General features: G+C 36.5%; 1 protein-coding gene across 3 annotated transcripts in view; it reads right to left on the bottom strand.

The window, feature by feature from the left end:
• The window catches only part of LOC150101712 (serine/threonine-protein phosphatase 2A 56 kDa regulatory subunit epsilon isoform-like), a 261565-nt gene that overhangs the window by 174002 nt on the left and 64380 nt on the right, over positions 1-23183 (bottom strand). Inside the window, exon 1 of one of the 3 annotated variants that reach the window (XM_090400725.1) lies at positions 1895-1970. The exons of the other annotated variants lie outside the window; for them this stretch is intronic. The gene's annotated coding sequence lies outside the window, so the exon portion shown is untranslated. Of the gene's footprint in view, positions 1-1894; positions 1971-23183 lie in introns of those variants that run through there. 3 annotated transcript variants of the gene reach the window in all.

Genomic DNA, 23183 nt, shown 5'->3' with positions numbered 1-23183 from the left:
AGTAATGCATGAAAACCAAATATGCCTTAAATTTTAGCTCATTCTCAGCTGATCAGTAATGCTCCCACTCAAAAAAATTCCTGACTTTTTCCATAAGACAACTGCAAAGTTTACAACATAAGGATTATTTTCACCAAGTTTTTCTGTCTCAAAAAATGCAACAATACTGACGGTATCTTGAAGAAAAATTGGACAGTAAGAATAGTCAGTAACCTAGCAAATTATGTTCCCACACAAAAATAAATGAATGTAAAGAAATATGAAGGATAACGATCAAAGTCATAATGTCTAATTAAATTACAAATTAACTTGACTGTGTAAATTAATTATAGTGGAATGAATAACTACAGATGTATGATTTATACTACATTTATTGGAAATATATGATTTGCTTACATCACGTTTTACGTAAACATTATGCATGACATCGCTTTGTGTTATGAAATGTAAGAAGAATAGGTATAAATAGGCAGTAGTAGATAGACAGTGGGTTGTGCGTCAGTGCCCTCCCACGATGGATCCTTGGACTCTTTGTAGGTATCATAATATCTTACTGTATATTTCAAAAGAAAATAATTACTTTTCTGTAACCACGTGGGAGGGGAGTTCAATATGCGACCTCTGATGATGATATATTAAATACTAGTTCATTTTAAACATTCCAGAATAATGAGAGAATTTCAGTGATTTCAAAGTAATTAACTTTCGCCCGTATATTTTAGCACACAAGCAAACAAACATTTTAATTCGCCACCTTAACGAAGCTTTTTAAGCGTGCTGATCAATAATAAAAACTTTATGTAGTTCTTTATTCGCGGCTCCCTTCCATTATATATACAGAAGTCATTTACCCCAAAGAGTAAACAATACTTATGTCAGATACGCAACAGAGATAAACCACACTCTGGAAGATCAGTAGTATTTTATATGCAGTCAAGATTTTCGTTCTCTCACTTTCATATTAAATATGCTTGACAAAGGGCGTAAAATAGGAGAATGAATAACACTGATACGTATAAAGAATGCTAATTCTGAGAGAGCTAAACAATCACATTTCTAACCGGAAGCTTTCCAAACCTCAATCTGAAGCGTTAACTAATTAACGATTTTGCGGCTAAATCAGTCAGTGCAGAAATGTACAAAACATAAACATACGTCAAAACTTGATGTCAAATAAACTATGCTCAAAATTTCGTTTCGGTTTTAATCCACAGATGCAAACAAACTGCAAAATGATAGTGCAGTTTAATCATGACTTACAAATGTTATGAAGTATTCGATTTGGGATATTTCATCGTTGACATATCCAGACAATGTTTCAAGACTACTACCTATATCAAAATATCACTACTAATTGAAATTTACCAAAATTTCAAGTGTTGTACATAAGAACCACACTATCTCGTGATTAGTATTAAATTATTACATGTTCTATCATTTCCTAACTACAGACAACAGGAAGACAAAGCCGAAGCGAGCTAACGTCTGTAGCAAGTATTTTTAGTATGCTAGCGGTTTGCCAACATCCTCGATTACAAGTATAGTATTCTGTAGGATAACGACTACTAAGTGTTAAAATTGTTTGAAGTCTAGACTAGTCTGTCATGTTCCGCAGTACACAAACTCGATCTGGCAGCTCGAGTCATTGTGGCAGTTTCAAACTTCATTGAGAGGTTACAGTTATTTCTTTTCTCCTTTCATATATTCCCGCGGGATTTTCAATAAGGAAACTGACCTGCTATTCTCAAATACGACATAACAAAATCGAAATATACACTTTCATAATCATCATCTGCTTTCCTTTCAATATTTCAAGAATATTATGAATCAATAGATATTGCTTTTCCCTTTCTCGCCATCAATAAGAGAGAATGAGGGGAGGGAAAAAACTTACCCACTCGTCTTCATTTCCACTGTCGACCTCCACCATCAGCTAAACTAGTGTTCCCTTTCCACAACATACACACGCCGACCGACACACCCAAATTGGAACTGACTACGAACGGCCTAAGTAAAAATATGTGAGGCCCCGGATGTAACAGAAAAAACAAAATAGGTCAGGTTCTGAAGTCGAAATTGACAACAGGCAATGCAAGTTACATGTTTATTTAAGTTCTTTTTCAAAACTGATGAAAGTGCATAATTAGTACAGTCCTATTTCTCAAAACAGTTTTCAGCAAGTTCATGCTCGGAATACATTATGAATCCTTATCAGAAAATACTGAGTTGTTGAAAATAACTTTATGAATGACATCATTTGCTAGCTGAAAGTCTTCCTAAGTAAACCAAAACTAAATGGATGTACTACTTGTTAAAAGCCATAAGTAACATGTGTACGTTAAATATATATACTCTACAGAAGTGTCAAGTTTTTTCTCCTCTTTAATTTTCTTCTCCCTTTCCCTTCGAGAGAAGCGGCAACCGCAGTGATCAACATTATCCCAATCCATGAAAAAAATAAAAAAATAAAAATTGTTTCTGCTGAAACTAATAATATAGACATTCACAGCATATTTTCCACCGGGCACCCATTTTTGCAATCTGAATGTTTCTAGGTTGCAGATCGTTTGTCGCTAATTCTAGAAAATAACAATAATCGATCTTTCGGAGAATGATGATCGGCAGTATATTTTAACTAAGTTTAATCTTTTTTTTTTTTTTTTAATTTTTCTTTTTTCCTCACCCAACGCTTCCCTCTGCCCAAAAATATGTCCACCATCTCTTTAAAAGATTACGATTGTGGATATTTGGGAAATAGTTACAGACCTACTGTATTAAACGCGAAATTCTAAAATTTCGTTCTCATTAATGGCTGGCCCACTTCCCTATCTCCAACAACAAAAATTCTCTACTCCCACTTTCGGCTGCGTCATCTACGTTGAGAAATATCTTTATTTAGCAGCGGAATAAAGCTTTAATTTGGTGGTGGGGTGGCTGACGATTTTCGTAGCGCCTGTGTGAGATCCTACCACTAGAAGCCTGAGGTAACTTGAAAAAGTTTCATGTTTCGGATTGTATCGATAATGGGATTGTGAACGGACGATCATATAAATGGTTTGTAATAATTATCCGCGAAATCTCAAATCTGCCTAACTTTGAAAGTTCGAGCCATGTTTTGAAACCTAGCTAAAAACCAGTTGATCTGTCAAGAAAATGATGTGGTTAACAGATGACCCCCCCCCCTCCCATACACACACAAATTCATTCTAATTTTCTCATAGATCTGTTTATTTTATATCTTTTCTAAATTTGCATGGTTGCAGTTCCCTTGAACAAACTTTCGTTATTCCTCCACTTTCTTCTGGCCTTGCAGCTGCTCAACATCCAGTAACGGTCTGGTTTCAAAACCAAACAAACTAGCTTATTGTCCTTGTCTTTCTCTCCATCTATCTCTTGAAACAGTCTTCCTCACACTATTTTTTTTTTCCCGAAACACATCATTCGCTTACTTCTTTCTCTTTAATCACTTGCTCAAGCACCACATTTAACGTACTATAGATTTTACAACCTCTCATGTGGGATAAATATAAAGCTAATTTAAAAGAAAGGAGGGAAGGGAAGTAATTTAGATAATGCTTCGTTGAACATAACCATCACGCCATGTACTGTCGGATGTACTAGTCGGGCTTGAACCGGACGTTCAGAGTTAGTGTCCAAAAATTGAGTTTGGAATTATGAAGGTCAGGTTTCCTTCAAGTTTTGAAGAAAAAGGTACAACTGCAGTTTAAGATGATGCGTTGCCATGTTGAAAAGATATGATTCTGGTATATAAAACTGATAAAATGTAGTAAGCATTACATACAGTTGGCGTTCACCCTTCCAAAATAAAGACGCGGGTTCATACTACCAGGGGAAAAAGGACTATTATACCTACGCTGCCAATTTTAAAAAGCAGAGATGATGCAAGTATAAGGTATTCTCTGCACCTAACATGTCATACTCGCTCATCCAATTAGGAAAAAAAAAAAAAGGGGTGTAGCACGATTCATCGCTCAATGTCAAGAATTTCCCATTTCTACAGACCAGTCAAGATGTTATAACCAACGCAGTCTGCGCTGCTGACTGCTGTAGATGACTATGCACCTCTAATAAAGTGTCCCAACTGCTAACAAGAATCCCTCAAACCGAACTGTTGGTTGATCATTTCTGGAATACTGTTTCTGCACCCCCCCCCCTTTATGTTGTACTGCAACATCAAATGAAGAAATGTCACCGGCGATTAGTCCGTACAAGATGCTGCATCCACTTCTGTGCTACATTAGTTGCGTCAGCAGGCAGTGAATTTCACCTGAGACAGCGACAGAAGATAGTCCAGTCCTAATGACAGTGTCCTTTTGAGCTCTGCCAGCTATCTTTTCCCAAGACTGGAAAAGAAACAAAAACTGGTTTCTTTATGGGGGCAGGCCTCAAAGACAAAGTTTATGCCATGAAACCCACAATACTTAAAAGTTACGGCAAGAAATCAAAGAGAATTATCGCACAATTACAAAAGATACATTAAGTGATGTTTGCAGATCAGTTTCTCACCGATGTTAGCAAAGCCTTGATGAGAACAGATGACATTTTGAACATTTGAGATAATGCATCATTTAAACCCAGAACATGTGATGCTTTTATATCTAATCTTTATTATAAGATTTGTTCTTAATTATAAAATTATTTCATTAAATTTAAGAAAATTTCTAACTGCGGATGGGGTTTGGATGATTTAACCTGGAATCTCTAGGGCAGGGTTTCCAGGTTAAATAAATGGATAAAAAATATAATTTAAAAAAAAATCCCTAGCTCCCCGCGGTAAGGAAGTTGAAAATCTATAGTACGAGTACATTGGTTTGGTGGTAAGGCTAAGCAAGTGCATTAATTTAAATCGATTCCCAAAATTAAACCCATACGTATTGCTGCAAAAAGAGGTAATGTAATAGTATTATTGAAGGCCATGGAGTCACAAGTCTCGTCACGGATACTTACTCCGTACAAACCACAATACACCTCGGTTTAAATACATTAACGCCAGAATGCATTCCACTTACTCACTGCTATTCATGAAAAAAATTCCACCTTTCACTTCCTTACTCATAAAACCCTTATACAGTTTCCAGAGATAATTTCTACTATCCCATACAATATTTCTTAATGATGGTAATCATTGCTCATGAGGAAAAACGAAGACATAAAATGATGTTGTCATGATGAATGATCCTCTCAATATTTTCACTCGATGACTATTTAAAATTTCTATAGAGGAATCAATGAGATGCAATCTACTAAAGATTTTAAAATAAAGAATTATCATTTTATATATCAAAATAGTAATATAAGTTTTTGTAAAAATTGTAGTTAACAGCTGATGGGGGGGGGGTTACCTATTAAGTAACATTTACAAGGATGTATCGTTTGTGAAAAAAAAATAATAATAAGGATAAATCGGGAAAACAGCGCAACGTAATTTATGACATTCCTTTTTACTCGTATATAGTACTTGGGTTTTATAGTCGCATACATGACTCATCTATCGACAAAGCCTCATCTATTTTACGCAATGCAAACTCGCAATACACATAAATGTGGTTGAATATATTTGCGATAAAAAAATAATATATAGTATTTAATAAAATAAAGGGTTCTTTTTTAAATAATGAAACCTGTGGTGAGATCATAATTAAAAGAAACACGTATTAACCACAGTGAAAATTATTTAATTGTAAATATTTAAGTATCTTAGGACATCATCAGTACAGTAGTTTAAACAATAATAGGAATAGCATAGTTAGGGCGCATGATTACAATAGAATCTCATTAAACGTCCGTAACGTGCTATAGAAGTAAACAAAAAAAAAAAAAAAAAAAATATATATATATATATATATACAGGGTGTTCGGGATAAATTTGACAGTTTCGTAAGGAAAAAGAAAATCTTCTTTGTATCTATTAAATTTAATGAATTGACAAAAAAACATTACAGGCAGAGTTAATTACAATACTATCAACAAGATTTACTCAAAATAACCACCATTAGCATCGATCACAGCTTCAATTCTGCTTCGGAACCTCGAACAAGCTGATGCTACAGTCTCCCTGGGAAGGGCCGCAAAAACCGTTTTAATTTTATCCATTAACTGGGCTTTTGTATTACTGGAAGTGCGATTGGTGTCTTTTTCAACTGCGCCACATACAAAATAATCCATGGGGTTAAGGTCTGGGGAGTTTGGAGGCCAAACATTTGGACTGGTGAAGTCGTAGAAATTTTCAGACAACCATTTTTGACTTTTCCCAGAGGTGTGGCAAGGGGCCGAATCCTGCTGCCATACATACGGCCTACCATTGCCTACCCTTGTTATCCAGGGCTTGACTACAGTTAGCAACTCCACGAACAAAGCCCGAATTCCAATACCAGGGTTCTTCAACACCTGTTCCTGCAGATTTGCGAGGAATTCTGCTGTACGAACGCAATCAGATCGTCTGCTAGGGATCTTTCTTCTTGCTACATCCTCGTAGTCACCATTGCAAGTCTCTAGTTCATGCCTGATTGTTTTTACTGTATTCAGGGAGCATTGGGCAGCAGTCGTAATATCCTTATTTTGATGGCGGGCACGAATCATCATGATACAAGTTATTCTCTTCCGTGATTCAGGTGGGTTCCAGCTATCCATCCTTTCTGACATCTTGTATGTGAATGAAGAAGGGTCCAAACGTTTAAATGAAGAGAAGTGTGTGTTAATACATGTAACTTACGGAAAAATATAATTAATTATAAATATGTCAAATTTATCCCGAACACCCTGTATATATATATATATTTATTTTACACAATTTTGTATGACAATTTTCCCATACTTTAGGAATAGTAAGAACGTCGTTGAGGTTTAAATTTGGTCGGTGTAGTAGGGGCTTCAGCACTTTCTTTATATAAACGTTCATGTTTATATAAAGATCTATGTAAAAGTTTAGACTTTTCCCAATGGATCCTATGGCTTGGATTTTCAATTCTGTGTTAAGAGAGGCCAAATTTCCGCGGTTTAAAAAGACGAATGTGGTCTTGATGTTCCGAGATGCGTTTCTGAACAGACCTACCTGTCTGTCCAAAGTAAGACAATTTGCATGAGCATGGAATCTCATAAACGCCAGGCAACATCAAAGGCGAGAGTTTGTCCTTAGGAGAAGGTAACAAGTTGTAAATTTGGTTGATAGGTTTGTAAGTTTGTAAATTTGGTTATAGGTTTGTAAATACCCTTTTGCCACTAGTAATAAGTAGTGGCAAAAGGGTATTTCTTCATAATTTTAGAAAGACGTTCGGAGATGCCTTTGACGTAAAGTATGGGAATCCTATGGACTTCTTGTCTGGTTTGATATGTGTGGGAAAGTGACTGATGATTTTTTGAGTTGTTTTAGGATTATATCCATTTAGGATGGCTGTATTTTTGATTACTTCTAATGCTTGGTTTAGAGATTCTTCAGAGGAACAGAATTTGTGTGCTCTGGAAACTAGTGATTTAATAATGCCAGATTTCTGAGATGGATGATGAGCGGAAGAATTGTGAATGTAGCGACCTGAGAATGTAGGCTTGCGAAAGACGTGCCGATGGAACCGTCTTCTTTTCTTTGAATGTGTAAATCCAAAAAGGAGATACCCTGTGGAGATTCTTTTTCTAACGTACAGTTGATGCGATGATGAAGAAGGTTAATTTTATCTAGAAACAGTTGTAATTCATGTTCGGGATGAAAGTGGCAAAAAAGACGAATGTGGTCTTGATGTTCCGAGATGCGTTTCTGAACAGACCTACCTGTCTGTCCCAAGTAAGACAATTTGCATGAGCATGGAATTATTTTACAAAATATTTAAAATATTTATTTTTATTATTATTTTTTTACTTCTGTAACACGTCACGCTCGTTTAATGAGATTCTATTGTAATCATGCGACCCTAACTGTATGTTGTTCCTATTATTGTTTAAACTACTGTACTGATGATGTCCTAAGATACTTGGGATGAAATATTTGCGATTAAATAATTTTCACTATGGTTAATACGTGTGTTTCTTTTAATTAAAAAGGGTTCTTTATTTTAGTAAATGGCTAATTTAAATTTTAAAATAAATTTTAGTAAATTTATTTTATTTAGTAATAGAATAAATAAAACATCTCAAGCAAATGGCCATACTAACTCACTGCTTACCAAAATATTATAAAATAAATTTAATATAATTTGTGAGCTTAGTATGCTATACTAAGCTCACAAATTATATACTAAGCCCCCCCCCCCCCTATACGCGCACACAAAAAAAAACAGTTGATCTTTAAGCTTTTTAAGAACCCGCTGAACTCATATATATATATATATATATATATATGTTAAAGATACCAAGTAATTTTAAACCTGGTTTTTACTCTCTATATATATTTTACTCTCTATATATCTCTATGGTTTTTACTCTCTCTCTCTCTCTCTATATATATATATATATATATATATAGAGAGAGAGAGAGAGAGAGAAAGTTTTTTTACCTTGGGTATAATATATGTTAAAGATGCCAAGCTATTTTAAAACCTGGTTTTACTCCATTTCCCAAGTAAGCAAACAGACAAATAAATTTGCGCTTGCATGTATTGCAAGTCTAGGCAACTCATGGTAAAGGTGGAATAAACTCTGATCATTATTCTTAATATTAACTTAATGCAAAGCCCATCTCCTTGAGGAGATGTATGATGCTATGCATTAAAGGCAAGGGGCCAACTACCCAGACCGGTTTCGACCTTTACTGAGGTCTCATCGGTGGGAGCCAGGCTTAGAAATACCAAGGTTAAGTAATACAGAGCTTATAAGTATTTTACCAAAACAAGTTACCATAAGATGCTTTGACCTTATTAAATAAAAATCTCAGGATGAGAGATAGATGAACAAAGTTTTTTACCTTGGGTATAATATATGTTAAAGATGCCAAGCTATTTTAAACCTGGTTTTACTCTCTTTCCCAAGTAAGCAAACAGACAAATAAGTCAAGTTTGCGCCTGCACGTATTGCAAGTCTAGGTGATCCGCAAAGTAGTGCAAGTCTAGGCAACTCGTGGTAAAGGTGGAATAAAGGTCAAAGCACCTTATGGTAACTTGTTTTGGTAAAATACTTATAAGCTCTGTATTACTTAACCTTGGTATTTCTAAGCCTGGCTCCCACCGATGAGACCTCAATAAAGGTCGAAACCGGTCTGGGTAGTGGCCCGTTGCCTTTACTGCATAGCATCATACATCTCCTCAAGGAGATGGGCTTTGCATTAAGGGTAAACATTAAGAATAGTGATCAGAGCTTATTCCACCTTTACCACGGGTTGCACTACTTTGCGGGTCACTTAGACTTGCACGACATGCAGACGCAAACTTCACTTATTTGTCTGTTTGCTTACTTGGGAAATGGAGTAAAACCAGGTTTAAAATAGTTTGCCATCTTTAACACACACAGACACACACACACACATGTGTGTGTATATATATATATATATATATCGGGGAATTGTAAATTATATGAACAAATACAGTATTTTTAATAGGGTCGTTTAAAAAACACGTGGCAAAATGGCAATTATTAAATCATTCTTACATCCACTATTTTACTAATTAATGGGACATTTCTCTGATTGTGAAAATGGATGCGACTATGCAATACGAAAAGTTTGGGCTTGTATCGTTCGGGTCATTTCAATTATGTATGCTTGTTTTGGTAAAATACCTTAAACGTCTTTGGAGATGTGAGAAGCCATGGCTGTTGGAAATGCAGCGTAAAATAATTACTTAAATTTCAGGGATAGCTTCTGGTTCTCCTTACACTAGCAAGTACATACTGAAAAATTACTTCTGCATCAATCCTATAAAAACCCTTTAAATAACTTACGCGTGTCTATCACGCTGCCATTTTTTCACTTTTTCAACCAACTTTTGTAACTTGCAAATCTTAAATCCATTCTAAAAAGGACCAATTCCATAAACCTGTCACAATTTGATCACTCGCCTGGGATCCTCTCCATGTATCCAATAAACCTGAGTTGACCAGGTGGCCAACTAGGCTAGCGTTGATATAATCGTAAATGCCCATCATTTTAATCAGCAGCGCTTTGAAATGATATATGGATATGAAAAGTTTTGCTAAAATCTAAATAAATTGCATCACAGCCATTAGCAAAAACTGTCTATTACCAAATTCTTTTCTAACACCTTTTCATTTAATTTATATAAAACCATCTAAAACTATCTTGCAACCAAATCGCATAACACATTTTTCCACATCAAATTTTAATCCCCATTTTCATGTCTACAATTTACTAACAATTTCACGTCACTAGCAAAGAGTCAGATATTACTCTTAATATAAATCATACAGAATGAGGACGCAAAAGCCAAACCATTAGACACTTTACTCCTATCTCCCGGATAGCCTCTTTTAAACACTACTTCGCCGTCAATCCTGACAACTTATTTCTTATCCATCTCACTAAATAATCACGAAGGATCATACTTAGGAAAGTTATCAAAGGAATTCTGAAATCTAAACCAAAATCAGAACCATAGCCATTTCTCGAATCTATTCTCTCGCGATTTCATGAAATTTTAGCAAATTTGTCAAAATCGAATTGTCGCTTTACCAATAAAAAAAAAAGTTTTTTTTTGTTATTATTATTAAGGAGACAGTTTTTTTTTTAATCGTCTTTCAAGAGCAAAGCTTAATTTAACTCTTGCAACTTTTGATTCCCCGCCCCCCAAAACTCTGTTCCTGTCAGTCCGTGTATTATCACACACAAAATGGTTAGTCCGTCATAATATAATAATATTGTCAGAATAATGGTTAATATGGCAATGTAGGGTCTCCAGCGATGTGTCTTCTGCCTCCATGGAGACATCGTTATAATAATAAAATTATTCCCTAAAGAGCAGAATCCCAGTACGGAGTTACATCAATTGAGCAATCTTATCATTTTCCCACAAGATTTTAATGTCCAATTTATGTAAAAGGCATATAATTAAATCTCTTTTCCAAAATTTGTGAATTCTACCAGTTTCGTTACTATTTCATTGACCTTCAACCATATTTAAGATGACTTAAAGAAATATCATAAAAAGATTTAAAGCAAGTTCGCTCAAGTCAAATTCACTGTGTATAAATTACACTGGCCAACAAAAAAAAAAAGTTTTTTTCTGCTGATTATGATCTGACACTTGTTTTTTACTAATTTGGGTGCGCTGATTTCAAATATCAAACCCATTTTTCTCTATCACGTCAGGTTTTTCCTCTATGGCATTTTCTTTTTTGCTAATTTGTAAGTTTTTGATAGTTTTCAGGAGGCAGTACTATTTAGAGGATCAAAAAAAATCGATTTTTTAATATTATTTTCTGAAAGTATGTACTTTTAAAAATCTGTTCCTAACTTTTTAGCAAGAAATTCGAAAAATTCCCGAAGATATAGCCTATTATTCAAAGCGGTGCGCAGATCAGAATCGGAGCGCTTACCGCTCTCGCTTGTTAGTAAACGAATAAATGCGTAAGAACCTGCAACGGCAAGTACCGGCGCTTTGAATGCGAGAGAGGCCGATAACCGACCTAATACATTTAGGTGATGAAAAGTAGGCGATGACAACTGCCTAAAACAAATGAATGCTATATGCGTCATAGCGGACAAGAACGATCGAAATCAGTCAATCGTTAATCGATCGTGAAAGTATGATGAGCGCTTATAACGTTTCAATAAAGTCTCTGGGTTTTTTTTTTGTCTTGTTAATTGCATGTTAGTCGGCAGTGAAGAAAATACATCATGTCTACTACTCGAAATTGTGTTAACAGTGTAGATTCCTTCTGCTACATTTGTGGCAGCTTTACTGTTCCCAGTCAAAGGACAAATATCACTGATTTTGTTAAGAAAGTATAATTTGCATACTTTGACTTAAAAATTGCAGATCAGGACAAGTCATGGGCTCCAAATAAAGTGTGTAAGTCATGTGTAGAAAATTTACGACAGTGGAGCAAGGGAAAACGCCAAAAATTAGCTTTTAGCATTCCAATGATTTGGCATGAACCGAAAAATCACGTAGATGATTTCTATTTTTGTTTAGTTCAGACTTCTGGTTATAATAAGAATAAGAAAAAAAATTGTGTATCCAAATCTCGACTCAGCAATTCGGCCAGTTGCTCATTCCAATGAAATAGCCGTGCCAATTTATAAAGGACTTCCTTTACTTGAGAACGAGCATGATCGGGATATGCCAGATGTTCTTGAGGAGCAAGACCCGGATGTTGATTTAGACAATGAAAATTTAATTTCTAGTTCTGGACCGCAATGTTTTACTCAAGCGGAATTGAATGACTTAGTAAGAGATTTGGGCCTATCAAAGGAATCATCGGAATTGTTAACTTCAAGATTAAATGAAAAAAACTTACTGGAGCAAGATACGAAGATAACTTTTTATCGTAGCAGGGAAAGTAATCTTGTAGAATATTTTAAACACGAGTGTGGGTTTGTTTACCGTAACAACGTGTCAGGTTTAGTAACTGAAATGAGTGTTGTACAAGATCATCCAAATGAGTGGCGTTTATTTATTGACAGTTCAAGCAGAAGTCTCAAGTGTGTCTTACTACACAATGGGAATGTATATGGCTCAATTCCTATTGGCTATTCAGTCCACTTAAAGGAAACATATGAGGACATTAAAAAGGTTCTGAAGTTATTAAAATATACAGGCCGTATAATTGGATCATCTGTGTGGATCTTAAAATGGTGAACTTTTTACTTGGCTTTCAAAGAGGATATACAAAGTTTCCGTGTTTTCTATGCTTCTGGGATAGTCGAGCTAGAAACCAACACTGGAGTCAGAAACATTGGCCTCTTAGAATATCCCTAAATGTTGGAGAACAGAATGTTATAAATCAACCTTTAATCGACATAGAAAAAATCATTTTTCCACCTCTACACATCAAACTAGATCTTATGAAGCAGTATGTTAAAGCTTTAGATTTACATGGTGACTGTTCCAATACACATGTGAAAAATTTCCACTTAGTTATGAAAAAATTAAAGACGGTGTATTTGATGGACCGCAAATTAGAACTTTAATGAGAGACCCAAATTTCATCAACTCTATGAACGAAATTGAGAAAGAGGCCTGGACTTCATTTACGATGGTTGCGAATAATTTTCTTGGAAACAAAAAAGCGTGCAGTTACAAAGATCTAGTGGAAACAATGCTTGAAAATTTCCAGCCCCTAGGTTGCAAAATGAGCATAAAGCTTCATTTCCTATACAGTCATCTTGATAGATTTCCCGAGAATTTAGGTGTTGTAAGCGATGAACAAGTTGAAAGTTTTCATCAAGACTTAAAAACTATGGAAGATCGGTACCAAGGAAGATGGGATTCTCACATGATGGCCGACTACTGTTGGAGTATTCAAAGGGATTGCCAAAACAGAACACACATCAGAAATTGCTACAAACAAAAATTTATTCCCTGAAATTCATGTGCAAGTAAAATTGTTATTTTTTTATAAATATTCTTGTAATTTTTAATGAATATTGTTAAGTAGTTATGTATCTAATTATCGGTCTCTCTCGCATTCAAAGCGCCAGTACGTGCTGTTGCAGGTTCTTACGCATTTATTCGTTTACTAACAAGCGAGAGCGGTGAGCGCTCCGATTCTGATCTGCGCACCGCTTTGAATAATAGGCTATATCTTCGGGAATTTTTCGAATTTCTTGATAAAAAGTTAGGAACAGATTTTTAAAAGTACATACTTTCAGAAAATGATATTAAAAAATCGATTTTTTTTGATCCTCTAAATAGTAATGCCTCCTTAAAACTATCAAAAACTTACAAATTAGCAAAAAGAAAATGCCATAGAGGAAAAATCTGACGTGATAGAGAAAAATGGGTTTGATATTTGAAATCAGCGCACCCAAATTAGTAAAAAACAAGTCTCATTTAAAAGTCAGCAAAAATTGTGTTGGACTGTGTTATCAACATAATACATAAAAAACAAAATACATAAAAAAATGTTTCGTATTGATTTCAGAACTTGACGGGCAAAAAAATGAAATAAAGCAAGTGTGGTCACTAGGATTCTTTTAGTCATAAAATCCAACTTTCTGGATATTAAAACAACGTTCTTCAGCTTCTCAGCATGAGGAAAAATTTAATGTTCAGAAAGCTGAATTATTCGGCTAGATAACATCATAAACACACTCATAACTTCAAGTTTGCTTGAAATTATCTACTAAAATTTTTACTGACTAGCATTTGAAATTGGTGCATAGGTAAGTGTTTCCTGAAAGAGCACGCTATATCCAACTGATAGGTTCATAATTCGCAATGTAATTACTCCTGATTGACATTAAACGTTAAATTTAACTAACTGAAGTGTTTACTTATGTATTCTATGAATGTAATAAAAATGCCGAAATGATCATTGTACTCAGAACTTTGGGAAAAGGAGAATATAAGTTAAAGATGAGTGGCCATCGCTAATAATATACAGTGCAGATATGAAACTAGAAAATGCAACTTTATCAAACATACTGCGAACGGAATGAGATAAGTGCATCCAAATATGGATTCCTTTTTTAAAAAAAGAGGGTGTACAACACACACACACTATTGAAGACTATAAATTAAATTTTACTTTTTTACTTTAAAGATTTTGATATTACTTTAAAATGTTTTCTTTTTTACTCTTAAGAAAATTCTACTTCAAAATCAAATTAAAGAAAATTACACCTGATAACATTTATAGCGGCTTTCGTGATTCTGCTAAGTTGAAAATATGGAATATATACACACTCATGTTCATAGAAACCGCACCACCTTATATACATATAGTTTTTAGTAGTTAAATGGTCATTTTCATCATTGATTTATCATTAGATATTTCATTATACTGCATCATCTATCATTCCAACAGGTTTCTGTATAATGTAATAGTTGGTGCTGCTGCGTCAGAATTTATGTTATAAATAAGCAGCAAGAGCTCGTTTTCACATTTTCGTGCTGAGCTCGCTATGGCTAGTTACATGCAGTTAACACCTCGAAGAAAAAGTGTGATTCAAGTTTTGAATAGAGAAGGCTATTCCTCTAGTGAAATAGCTAAACGGGTGTCCTGTAGTGCAGCGCTTCCCAAACTGTGGGCCGTGAAATAATGAAAACAAATTTAAAATGTTTTAAGACTAAGTACTTCTTTTTTTTTATCTTAAAAGAAAACATATCTAATTTTTATTATTTCTTTTTTTTTTTTTTTATATATTTTAATGGAAAAAAAATCACACATTGGTGAACCAACGTTCACAAATTTTGCTTCCTGCGTATTTCGGCGCTTAATGAATATTAGTAAATATATGCTTATTCGTATAAGTTTCATTTCAAAAGGTATTGATAAGAAAAGCACAAAAAAGCTTACAAACGCGAAATCGTGAATATAAATACAATAAATAAAAAAATATATGTCTGTATTACGATTTTTTTCCGATGGGGATGGGGCCGTGAAATATTTTAATTTCTCCAAAGGGGCCTTTACATCCATAAGTTTAGGAAGCACTGCTATAGCCAATCTGCTGCGGTACGGCTGCTGTCGAAAGTGAAGGAAACACGATCTGATTGAAAGGAAGAAGGGGACAGGAAGAAAACCACTGTCTACACCAGTGCTTCCCAAATTTATGGATGTAAAGGCCCTCTTTGGAAAAATTAAAATATTTCACGCTCCCCCCCCCCCCCATCGAAAAAAAAATCGTAATACAGACATATATTATTATAATACTTATTGTCTTTATATTCAAGAGTTTGCGTTTGTAAGCTTTTTTGTGCTTCTTATCAATACCTTTCAAATGAAACTTGCATGAATAAGCATATATTTACTAATATTCATTAAGCGCCGAAATACGCAGGAAGCAAAATTTGTGAACCAACACCAATGTGTGATTTTTTCCATTAATATAAAAAATAACAAAAAAGAAATAACAGAAATTAAATACGTTTCTTTTAAGAAAAAAAATAACTAATTAGTCTTAAAACATTTTAAATTTGTTTTCATTATTTCACGGCCCCCTCAACAAAACTTGCGGCCCCCAAGGGGGACGGGGCCCACAGTTTGGGAAGCGCTGGTCTACACCATGCCAAGATCGAATTCTAAAGCGGCTATGCATCAAAAATCGCCGTGGGTAGAGCGGAGAACTGAAATGAGACTGGGAAGAACAAACGGGAATTGTGCCAAGCTCTGTAACTGTCAGAAGAGTCATTCAACAGGGAATGATAGCCAGGAGCTCGAAAAATAAGCCCTTATTACCCCCCCCCCCCCAAAAAAAAGATTGGCTCGGTTAAATTGGTGTGGCCAAATGGACCCCTGGTCAGTGGAAAAGTGTTTTTTTTTTTTCCTGACGACAAAAATTTTATCCTGCAGGACGTACGGCAGACAGTTCGAAAACGATTAGAGGAAAAATTCAACCCTACTGCCTGGTGTCAAGTCAAATTCTCAGCCAGTCAGATGATCTAGGGATGCATATTGTATCATGGTGTTGATCGCTTGCATCATTTCACAAAAGTATAAAAAATAACAAAAAAGAAATAACAGAAATTAAATACGTTTCTTTTAAGAAAAAAAATAACTAATTAGTCTTAAAACATTTTAAATTTGTTTTCATTATTTCACGGCCCCCTCAACAAAACTTGGGGCCCACAGTTTGGGAAGCGCTGGTCTACACCATGCCAAGATCGAATTCTAAAGCGGCTATGCATCAAAAATCGCCGTGGGTAGAGCGGAGAACTGAAATGAGACTGGGAAGAACAAACGGGAATTGTGCCAAGCTCTGTAACTGTCAGAAGAGTCATTCAACAGGGAATGATAGCCAGGAGCTCGAAAAATAAGCCCTTATTACCCCCCCCCCCCCAAAAAAAAAGATTGGCTCGGTTAAATTGGTGTGGCCAAATGGACCCCTGGTCAGTGGAAAAGTGTTTTTTTTTTTTCCTGACGACAAAAATTTTATCCTGCAGGACGTACGGCAGACAGTTCGAAAACGATTAGAGGAAAAATTCAACCCTACTGGCCTGGTGTCAAGTCAAATTCTCAGCCAGTCAGATGATCTAGGGATGCATATTGTATCATGGTGTTGATCGCTTGCATCATTTCACAAAAGGTTCAGTGAATGCACAAGTGTACCAGAAAATTTTAGAACTGCTGTCTACTATCAGAGAGCACTTTATCGCAACGACGAACTGCATTTTTCAGGATGACTGTCCCTTGCCATAGGGACAAAGTGTAAATAATGCTGTTATAACCTTAAAATGTACCATACGAATTGGGTTTACTTAAAGCTTTAGTTTTTGTTGCAGGTTAATAATGGCTCAATGAACACTCGACTCAGCGAATACCGTGGCCAGGAAACAGCCCAGATCTCAACCCCATTGAGAATTTGTGGTATGAAATGGAGACTGAAATACACAAGAAGCCGAAAACACTTTAGGAGTCCCAGGAAGTCATAAGGGTATGGAACCATGAATTAACAGTTGCGTCCATCAGGAAATTGATTTTCAACGCTTCGCCGATGGCAGGCTGTAATAAAGGCAAGACCTCACGAAGTATTAAACAGCACAAAGTGAATTTTTAGCTTTGAATGTTTGCGAAACTGTGTAGTTGAACAAAATTTTGATACAATATTTGCTTTCCCTGTGAAAATATCACTGTCCACTCCATTTTGAAATATTTGCAAATTTGCCATTTTTTGTCATCTTGTTCTAAAAAGAGCCATTCAACAGGGAATTAATCAAATATTAATCAAAAATAAAAATGTTATATTATCTTCATTATTTAAGGCAATTATTGTGTTATCCCTTTTCAAATAGGTATTTAAATTTAATTACCAAAAAACCATGGTTACTGCAGGTTCTATGAATATGAATGTATAATTTTTATGCCATGTGCTAAACGGTTAGATGATGGCTAAGCTATCTGCATTCTTGAAAAACTGGATTTCACTGACAATACTTAAATTCGAGAAAAAACGAGAGAGAAAAAAAAGAAAAGTGTAATTACTGCAAACATCGAGAGACGAAGTTGACAATTTGAATTTCCTTTGCCAAGCCAGAGAGTGGGAGGCCACGCGGAAGGCCAAGGACTCGCTGGATGGATTATATCCAAAACCTTGGGTGGACATGGACATGTCTGGGAGTCCCACCAGATCCTCCTTGGTGGTGGAGGATCGTGACCATTGGAAGTCCCTCTTGCAGCTGCATCCCCCACAACCCAATTAGGAAAGGCAGGCCTTGAAGATGGATGGATTGTTGGTTTACACGGCTTACAATGAAGATATTTGTTACTAAATTGAGATTTTTATGGGGTAGGGAAGGGGATAAGTTATTCAGATACACTGAATTTATTGAAGGAAATTTTGAAATTATAGAACACAAAACTGGTGACATTTTGCGTTTACAGTGCACTCTAAGAAAACGTAAGGTATAATTTTCTGTACATTACAACAATGCAAAACGTGTTTTAGTGCGCGATCGTAATTATAAATCACATTATAATTACGAAACGCCATTATATTCCCAAAAAAGGCTGGATGGAGGAAACCCTTCAGAACACACGCAATTTACAGACATAGAATACCAGTTGTGATGGTAGTGGAGGTGGGCGGTAGATGGCTTTGATGGAGATGATTCGTAGTAGAGGTTCGATGTAGTGGTTGAGACAGTTGTAGGTGTGTCTTCCCGCGATGAGTCTTCGGACTCCTTGGAGGTGTCAGGAATAATAACTATTCAGTTGTGTCAAACGTATGACGAATTTGTTTTGGGCAAATGTCACAATGCGCCATCAATGGTTTTGGAGAGATAAGCCATTGATGCAAAAAGACACTACCTTTGAAGTCGCGTAAAATTATAATTCTTTTATTATATTTTTGTCGCTGTGTTTAATCCTTTAGTGCTGCCAAGAGAAATGGAAAAGGTGATAGGGCAAGGTAGGCGATCATCCTAACCTAAGTTTCACCACTAAGCAAACTAGTCAATTCAGCAAATCGATCACACATGTCGAAAAGAAAAAAGAATAACGGCCTTCGAAATTTTATTCAAAAATTGCTGTTTAGCTATATTAAGTTATTTCACTGGATTAATATCTAATATTTCTGTTCTGGTCGTGTAAAATTGGTGATTTTTTTTTTTCCCATTAGAAAATTAGTGTATTAATGTAGATTTTCGTGTTTTTAGAGTATTTAATGAATTTATAACATTTTAATTGTGATAATGTATGCATTCCCGAAAGAGGCTGGAGTTTGGACAGATAATGATAATGGTGGTGGGAAACTGTGCCGAAAGTGTAAGGAAAGTGAGGAATTGAAGTGTGGGTCAGGTCGTGAAATAGTTGTAGAAGAAAGCCAGAATGTGAGAGGAAATAGTGGTTTGATAGTAAATTGTGATGTTGTACAAGATAGCAATGAGAGCGGTGATGAAAGAGAGAATGGAAGTATTTATACAGAGAGAGAAAATGGTTTGAATGATGAAAAAAATGAGAAATTAGCTGTAATGAGTGAGATCGCACGGTTATGCAGAGTAATACATAGGGCGAAGCGGCAGTTGGAGAGACTGCAAAACTCTTTCCCGAGTGCCCTGGCGAACAGAAATAAACAAGTATACGAAAGGAATAATAAGCGTATGAATGGGAGTGTTTCAAAAATGAAGGAAAGACTGTTGTACGGTGACTCGTTAGCAGGGCCGGCTCTACCGACGGTGCAAGATGTACATTTGCAAGGGGCGACAAAGTTGGTATAAACATTACGAAAAATAAGGGGGAAAGGGCGGCTCTGCTCGTTAGTAAGAGGTGTGATACATGAGAATTTGACTAAATCGTACTTACCGGGTGCAAAAATTAAGGATGTAAGTGAGAGTATTAGTGCGCAGAAGCTGAGGGTGAAAGAATGATAGTCGTAGCGGGAACGAATGATTTGAAAGGAGATAAATTTGATATGAGAGAGGATGTGAAGGAATTATTAGAGGTAGCAAAAGAAAAGAGTGCAGAGTTAGTGAGTCTGTTGCCACAGTATGACAGAGAACAGTTTAGGAGGGCCATAATCGCAAATGACTTTATGCGCAGGTTATGCAGACAGTGTGGTGTGGAGTGAGTTTGATGGGCGAAAGGATTTGTACAAGATGGATGGCTTATATTTGAATGGATTTGGTGTGCGAAGACTAGAAAAAGTGTTGCTGAGTTAAGTGAGAGTGGATGTGCAAAATCAGGGAAACTAGAACTATTAAGGAGGGGAGGGAGTGGATATGCAGACATCAGTGAGGCAGTTGAGTGTAAGAATGTTTATAATGTGCCCGAGCCAGTACGAAGGACAAGAAATCAGAATGGGATAGTTAGTATAACGCATCAGGATAGGGGTGGGACAAAGGGACCTCTGCATTTCATGTATACTAATGCCAGGAGTATTAGGAACAAGAAGGAAGAATTTTTGGCCTTGGTTGGCTCTTCCTGGCGACAGGTTATTGACATTAGATAAACATGGCTGACAGAAGATGATATAGTTACTGGGATAGAATGTGTAGGGTATAATGTGTTCAGGAGGGTTCAGAGAGAATAAAATGGGGGGGGGGGAGTGTTATTGATGATAGCTGATGAACTGCAACCAAGGAGAATAGAACTTGTATTGCAGGATAGTGAAAGGAGCTCATTTGAGGCTATTTGGTGTGAGATTGAGACTAACAGAACAAAATGTACAGATGGGTGCTGCAATAGATCAGGTGATGGAATAGATGGTGGAGATAGTATACATAGGCAAATTGGTGAAATGAGTGGAAAGAGGGTAATTATTATGGAGGATTTCAACTATAGTAACATTGATTGGAAGGAGGAGAGGACACATGGGAGGAAAGAACTGGATTTTATTCAGTTACTGAGAGATAACTATCTGAGACAGCATGTAATGGAAAATACTAGGGGTTCAAGGGCGCTTGACCTAGTAATAGCAACTGAGAATTTGACTGTAATGAATATGACCATGCTGCCACCTATTGGTGAGAGTGATCATTGGGTCTTGACCTGGGAGATGGCTAAATGTGAGAAATTTTCGGTTAAGACAGGGTATGTGTGGAATTACCATGCTGGCAAGTATGACAAGTTTACGAGATTGCTTGGTTCAGTGCCATGGCATGTAAAACTGCAAGGGCTGGATGTTGATAGGGCATGGGAAGTGGTCAAGGACCATTTGCAGGAGGTTATGGCAGACTGTATACCTAGAGTCCGAATAGTAAATCAAGTAGGGGTTAAAGGATGAATAACACCATTAAACTTGAGTTGCAAAAAAAAGAAACAACTGTGGAAGGAATTTAAGGAGAAAGGTGACCTGCAGGCACATGAACGGTATAAAGTGCAGTCCAGAAGGGTACGAGTGTCGTGAGAAAGGTAAAAACGGATTATGAAAGGAAATTAGCCATGCAAGCTAAAGAGAACCAAACAGTTCTTTCAATATGCTGCTAGTAAAAGAAAAACTGTACATGGCAGAATGATTTTAAGGAAAGCCGATGGTAGGGAGGTCACTGAATCAGTCGATATAGAGGAATTACTGAGTGAGCCCTTTGCAAGAGTATATCATCTAGGTGGTGACGTTGAAGGAACCATTAGTTTATATGGGAATTGTGGTGAATGAAGTGGAAGTGAATAGTCTATTACAGAACCTTAATGTGAATACATCTGTGGGATTGGATGGTATATATATCTGCACGGATCTTGCGTGACGCGGCTAAAGCATTGTCAGTGCCCTTGACCTTATTGTTTAATCTGAGTCTCAGGTCTGGTTTAGTCCCAAAGTGGTGGAAAGAGGGGAAAATAGTTCCACTGCATAAAGGATGATCCAAGACTACTGTTGCAAATTACCGACCGATCAGCATATCAGGAGTCATTGTCAAGGTCTTAGAGAAAGTGGTCAAGGGTAAAATACAGGAATAGATTGATGAAAATAAGATACTGTATGGGGGACAGCATGGTTTTGTGACAGGTGGATCATGCCTCAGAAACTTGCTCAGGTTTTATAACACAGTGACGGCTAAACTGGATAAAGGTAACAGATGTACAGTGATACTGCTGGACCTGGCTAAGGCCTTTGACAGGATACCACATGGAAGTCTAATCCATAAACTGCAACATATGGGAATGGATATAGGGTTCGTGAGATGGATAGGAGGGTGGTTGATGAAGAGAGATACCAGAGAGTAGTTTACTCAGGAGTAGAGTCCAAAAGACGGCCTGTGACTAGTGGTGTGCCGCAGGGTTCTGTTCTTGGACCACTGGTGTTTAATTTGTTCATTAACGACATAGGGAAGGATCTGAGAGGAACGGTTCATTTGTTCGCTGATGATGCTAAGTTGGGTAGGGCAATAGTGAATGCAGAAGATGTCAAAATTTTGCAGGATGATTTGGATAGATTGGAGGTATGGGCTAAGGAGAATGGATGTCAATTTAATGTGGCAAAATGTAAGGTTATGCATTTTGGGGTGAAAAGATTAGCAGCAGTATATCACATTGGTGGAACTGTACTCCAGGAGATTGATGAGGCCAGGGACTTGGGAGTGTTGGTGGATAGGTAGTTGAAGTTTAGGGGGCACATCGCAAAAGTGGCTAAATCAGCTCATCAAATCACTTGGATGCTGAAGAATACTTTGACGAACAGAGATACGCAGTTATTGTTCCTCTGTATCGAGCCTTGATAAGACCCCATCTTGATTACTGTGCCCAGATATGGTCACCTAGGTTTCTTCTTGATGGGGAGGAGGTTGAGAGGATCCAGAGATGAGTGACCAAGATGATAGCAGGTCTATGGAATGAACCTTATGAAAACAGGTTGAAGATTTCTGGGTTGCAGAAATTGGTTGATAGGCTTTCAAGGGGAGATATGATTGAGACATTCATATTCATGAATGTCTCAATCATATCTCCCCTTGATTCAAATTGCTGAAGGGTTTCTATAGGATTAATTCAGAGGATATTTTTGAGAACAGGACTGATGGTGGGGGACTAGGGGACATCCATGGGAGCTGGGGAAGAGTGTGGTTAGCAAGGGTGTTAGAGCTGGGTTCTTTACTTTTAGAGTGGTAAATGAGTGGAATAAGCTGCCAGAGTCTGTTGTGGGTGCTATGACAGTGAATGGGTTCAAGGCAAGGTATGATAGATACTGTGAA

The sequence above is a fragment of the Typopeltis vanoorti genome, chromosome 11 (genome assembly GCF_054136105.1).
Source record: "Typopeltis vanoorti isolate ZY-2024b chromosome 11, IOZ_Tvanoo_1.0, whole genome shotgun sequence".
NCBI classification, from domain to species: Eukaryota; Metazoa; Arthropoda; class Arachnida; order Uropygi; family Thelyphonidae; genus Typopeltis; species Typopeltis vanoorti.
The sequence above is the reverse complement of the archived record's forward strand: the minus strand, read 5'-3'. Positions and strand labels throughout refer to the sequence as shown.